General features: G+C 44.2%; 1 long non-coding RNA gene across 2 annotated transcripts in view; it reads left to right on the top strand.

Annotated features, from left to right (window-relative positions):
- Positions 1-346: 346 nt before the first annotated feature.
- LOC129348163 (uncharacterized) overlaps positions 347-5,773 on the top strand; it is a 6,152-nt gene continuing 725 nt past the window's right edge. Inside the window, exons 1-3 of one of the 2 annotated variants that reach the window (XR_008600642.1) lie at positions 421-756; positions 821-1,086; positions 1,231-5,763. This is a non-coding gene — a long non-coding RNA (uncharacterized LOC129348163). Of the gene's footprint in view, positions 1,087-1,230; positions 5,764-5,773 lie in introns of those variants that run through there. The other variant, XR_008600643.1, reaches the window with a different exon arrangement.

The raw sequence follows: 5,773 nt of genomic DNA, 5'->3' as shown, positions 1-5,773 counted from the left end.
TCCATGTAAAACTTGTGCTTTGTGTGTGTTTCTAGATGGGAAGAAGAATACTCAGCCAGGATGAATGTTTCTTGGTTTTTAAGATGCGATCGGCTTTTGTCTGCCTAATGTTTGAAGCAAAAAGGTTTACGGCGCTCCGATTCTAGGCATTCAGTTTTTCATGAGCAATATTCCAATTTCATGTCCAATATTTCATTATCATGTGTGGCATTTCTTTACCGCCACAGTAAATTGCCAGAATTACTTCTAACTTTTCTATTTTACAGCATTGTTGGAGCTGTGTTTAATTTTCAGTCATGTCTCATTCTTGTAGCTTATTGCTTTTCTACTAGATATTTTGTTTTCTGAGCAATGTCTGCAAAAGACAGGATTAATAATGTTTTATCTTATCTTATCCTAACTTGTGAAAAACACAGACGGTATGTCGGTCTATAATTTAATTTTATCCAACACAAGCAATGATCTAATCAGGAGAAAAATCAACTTCACGTGTGTTTCAAGGGAGTTTCTGTGCCACAGTGCTAATGAGAGGATGAGCTGCAGCTGCGCTGGATGAGTTGAATGAGCTGTGCAGGTGCAGCTCGTTTGTCATTTCCGCTTAAAAGGCCGGCGCTGTGGCTGTGTCGATCATTCGCACTCTTCCTCCGAAGCTGTGCGGATCATTCCTCCTGTCCAGTGTCTCCGGAGAGCGAGCAGTTTGCGTTTTCCCCAGCCGTCCTCCGACCAGGTGGAGTCCTCCTTCTCCTTTCTCGTGTGGTGAGTTCTGCACATAGTTGGCATGTTTGTTAGTGTTTTTGTAACTAAAACCCTGCCGCCCCAGAACGGGTTTGTGTTTCCACTCAAGGAGCAAAGTTGGAGCTGCGTCATTGCGCCACCACAAAACGTGTGTACGTCACTGCGTACGTAGCCGTTCAACAGCGTTCACGCCGTACGGAAACCCACACAACAACAATGGAGGGCTTCTTTGGAGTGGTGTACGTGGCTTTGCGAGTGTGTCTCGCCATCGCTGAACAGCAAAACCTTCTGTTAGGGGTTACTCATCGGCGTCGCCGTTCCAATGCCCGGCGTTCACGTTTGAGAAGAAAGGTAATTATCAAAGACGTTTGGATACTTAACAGTAAACGTGCTAGCGTTAGCTTAGCTACTTAGCTTCGACTACGCTTGCATTGATTACTTAGCGGTTAAACACGCGCAATAAGTTGATGATCATATCTATGTTTATCTTTTTAGATGTTTTTAGATGTCACCCCGCCTTCTGCCCGTGACATGCTCGGCTCTCAACTCTGGCCACCTCTGGCCCAGCAACGAGTTGGTGCCCGAAACGGCCCCAGTTTTTGGAGCCCGGAGCCGCAGCTCCGGTGGTCGAAACACAAAAAACCGGCGCCAAGTCGGGCGCCGGCTCCAACTCCGAACGGGCTCCACCCCGGTCGAAAAGGAGGGGGAAGCAGCTGAAGGCAGAACTTGTCCTATTTAAAGGATTCGTAGCAAAGTGAATGAGGTAGCGATGGCTCTCAGAAAGAAGCTGGGTTTTTTTTTTTGTTTTTTTTGTTTTTTTTTTTAAAGGGAAAAAAAATATTATTTTTTTCGGCTTCATTTAGGCATAGTGAGAGAGACGGGAAACGGGGGGAAAAGAGTTGGGGAACACATGCAGCAAAGGGCCGCGACCGGGAATCGAACCCGGGCCGCTGCATCTGGGACCAGCCCCTTGTACACTGCTCGTCCGCTTAACGCGTTGAGCTATACGGGCGCCTGGAAAAAAAAAAAAAAAAAGAGTTTTTCAGTCTATTTGTCCTCACATTGATGCATCTGTAACTCCTTCCACGGGGCAAAGATCACAAAGCTGAGAACCGGGATGTGAGCTGTTCTTGATGATGTTCTTGCTGAGGCAAGTTGTTGACATCCATAGAGGTGAGTCACACACATTCATGGAGGCAATGGCTGTTTTGTGTTGTCTGTGTCATGTTTGCACGTTCTTCGGGTTCTTTGCATGTCTAAATCTTTGCTTTGACGCACTCTGTCCTTGAGGTGTTGGCTGTTTTCCATCTGGGTCACATTTGGACTTTATCCTGGTCACTCGTCTGCGTCATTCATGGCTTTGACATAAATTGAAGACATGGGACTTTGATTGTTTGTTGATGTAGCCGTTTTCTTTCTTTTACATGCCGAGAGACGAGATCTTCAGTGGACGATTAAAGAGGCTGTTGACATCCATAGAGGTGAGTTACACACATTGATGGAAGCTATGGCTGTTTTGTGTTGTCTGTGTCATGTTTGCACTTTGTTCGGGTTCTTTGCATGTCTAACTCTTTGCTTTGACACTCTGTCCTTGAGGTGTTGGCCGTTTTCCATCTGGGTCACGTTTGGACTTTATCCTGGTCACTTGTCTGCGTCATTCATGGCTTTGACATAAATTGAAGACATGGGACTTTGATTGTTTGTTGATGTAGTCGTTTTCTTTCTTTTACATGTCGAGAGACGAGATCTTCAGTGGACGATTAAAGAGGCTGTTGACATCCATAGAGGTGAGTTACACACATTAATGGAAGCTATGGCTGTTTTGTGTTGTCTGTGTCATGTTTGCACTTTGTTCGGGTTCTTTGCATGTCTAACTCTTTGCTTTGACACTCTGTCCTTGAGGTGTTGGCCGTTTTCCATCTGGGTCACGTTTGGACTTTATCCTGGTCACTTGTCTGCGTCATTCATGGCTTTGACATAAATTGAAGACATGGGACTTTGATTGTTTGCTGATGTAGCCGTTTTCTTTCTTTTACATGCCGAGAGACGAGATCTTCAGTGGACGATTAAAGAGGCTGTTGACATCCATAGAGGTGAGTTACACACATTGATGGAAGCTATGGCTGTTTTGTGTTGTCTGTGTCATGTTTGCACTTTGTTCGGGTTCTTTGCATGTCTAACTCTTTGCTTTGACACTCTGTCCTTGAGGTGTTGGCCGTTTTCCATCTGGGTCACGTTTGGACTTTATCCTGGTCACTTGTCTGCGTCATTCCTGGCTTTGACATAAATTGAAGACATGGGACTTTGATTGTTTGTTGATGTAGCCGTTTTCTTTCTTTTACATGCCGAGAGACGAGATCTTCAGTGGACGATTAAAGAGGCTGTTGACATCCATAGAGGTGAGTTACACACATTGATGGAAGCTATGGCTGTTTTGTGTTGTCTGTGTCATGTTTGCACTTTGTTCGGGTTCTTTGCATGTCTAACTCTTTGCTTTGACACTCTCTGTCCTTGAGGTTTTGGCCGTTTTCCATCTGGGTCACGTTTGGACTTTATCCTGGTCACTTGTCTGCGTCATTCATGGCTTTGACATAAATTGAAGACATGGGACTTTGATTGTTTGTTGATGTAGCCGTTTTCTTTCTTTTACATGCCGAGAGACGAGATCTTCAGTGGACCATAAAAGAGGCTGTTGACATCCATAGAGGTGAGTTACACACATTGATGGAAGCTATGGCTGTTTTGTGTTGTCTTTGTCATGTTTGCACTTTGTTCGGGTTCTTTGCATGTCTAACTCTTTGCTTTGACACTCTGTCCTTGAGGTGTTGGCCGTTTTCCATCTGGGTCACGTTTGGACTTTATCCTGGTCACTTGTCTGCGTCATTCATGGCTTTGACATAAATTGAAGACATGGGACTTTGATTGTTTGTTGATGTAGCCGTTTTCTTTCTTTTACATGCCGAGAGACGAGATCTTCAGTGGACGATTAAAGAGGCTGTTGACATCCATAGAGGTGAGTTACACACATTGATTGAAGCTATGGCTGTTTTGTGTTGTCTTTGTCATGTTTGCACTTTGTTCGGGTTCTTTGCATGTCTAACTCTTTGCTTTGACATTCTGTCCTTGAGGTGTTGGCCGTTTTCCATCTGGGTCACGTTTGGACTTTATCCTGGTCACTTGTCTGCGTCATTCCTGGCTTTGACATAAATTGAAGACATGGGACTTTGATTGTTTGTTGATGTAGCCGTTTTCTTTCTTTTACATGCCGAGAGACGAGATCTTCAGTGGACGATTAAAGAGGCTGTTGACATCCATAGAGGTGAGTTACACACATTGATGGAAGCTATGGCTGTTTTGTGTTGTCTGTGTCATGTTTGCACTTTGTTCGGGTTCTTTGCATGTCTAATTCTTTGCTTTGACACTCTGTCCTTGAGGTGTTGGCCGTTTTCCATCTGGGTCACGTTTGGACTTTATCCTGGTCACTTGTCTGCGTCATTCATGGCTTTGACATAAATTGAAGACATGGGACTTTGATTGTTTGTTGATGTAGCCGTTTTCTTTCTTTTACATGCCGAGAGACGAGATCTTCAGTGGACGATTAAAGAGGCTGTTGACATCCATAGAGGTGAGTTACACACATTGATGGAAGCTATGGCTGTTTTGTGTTGTCTGCGTCATGTTTGCACTTTGTTTGGGTTCTTTGCATGTCTAACTCTTTGCTTTGACACTCTGTCCTTGAGGTGTTGGCCGTTTTCTATCTGGGTCACGTTTGGACTTTATCCTGGTCACTTGTCTGCGTCATTCATGGCTTTGACATAAATTGAAGACATGGGACTTTGATTGTTTGCTGATGTAGCCGTTTTCTTTCTTTTACATGCCGAGAGACGAGATCTTCAGTGGACCATAAAAGAGGCTGTTGACATCCATAGAGGTGAGTTACACACATTGATGGAAGCTATGGCTGTTTTGTGTTGTCTGTGTCATGTTTGCACTTTGTTCGGGTTCTTTGCATGTCTAACTCTTTGCTTTGACACTCTCTGTCCTTGAGGTGTTGGCCGTTTTCCATCTGGGTCACGTTTGGACTTTATCCTGGTCACTTGTCTGCGTCATTCATGGCTTTGACATAAATTGAAGACATGGGACTTTGATTGTTTGTTGATGTAGCCGTTTTCTTTCTTTTACATGCCGAGAGACGAGATCTTCAGTGGACCATAAAAGAGGCTGTTGACATCCATAGAGGTGAGTTACACACATTGATGGAAGCTATGGCTGTTTTGTGTTGTCTTTGTCATGTTTGCACTTTGTTCGGGTTCTTTGCATGTCTAATTCTTTGCTTTGACACTCTGTCCTTGAGGTGTTGGCCGTTTTCCATCTGGGTCACGTTTGGACTTTATCCTGGTCACTTGTCTGCGTCATTCATGGCTTTGACATAAATTGAAGACATGGGACTTTGATTGTTTGTTGATGTAGCCGTTTTCTTTCTTTTACATGCCGAGAGACGAGATCTTCAGTGGACGATTAAAGAGGCTGTTGACATCCATAGAGGTGAGTTACACACATTGATGGAAGCTATGGCTGTTTTGTGTTGTCTGCGTCATGTTTGCACTTTGTTTGGGTTCTTTGCATGTCTAACTCTTTGCTTTGACACTCTGTCCTTGAGGTGTTGGCCGTTTTCCATCTGGGTCACGTTTGGACTTTATCCTGGTCACTTGTCTGCGTCATTCATGGCTTTGACATAAATTGAAGACATGGGACTTTGATTGTTTGTTGATGTAGCCGTTTTCTTTCTTTTACATGCCGAGAGACGAGATCTTCAGTGGACGATTAAAGAGGCTGTTGACATCCATAGAGGTGAGTTACACACATTGATGGAAGCTATGGCTGTTTTGTGTTGTCTGTGTCATGTTTGCACTTTGTTCGGGTTCTTTGCGTGTCTAACTCTTTGCTTTGACACTCTGTCCTTGAGGTGTTGGCCGTTTTCCATCTGGGTCACGTTTGGACTTTATCCTGGTCACTTGTCTGCGTCATTCATGGCTTT

This window comes from Amphiprion ocellaris, chromosome 23 (assembly GCF_022539595.1).
Source record: "Amphiprion ocellaris isolate individual 3 ecotype Okinawa chromosome 23, ASM2253959v1, whole genome shotgun sequence".
NCBI lineage: Eukaryota > Metazoa > Chordata > Actinopteri > Pomacentridae > Amphiprion > Amphiprion ocellaris.
Note: the sequence above shows the minus strand (reverse complement) of the source record. Positions and strands in the feature narration are given on the sequence as shown.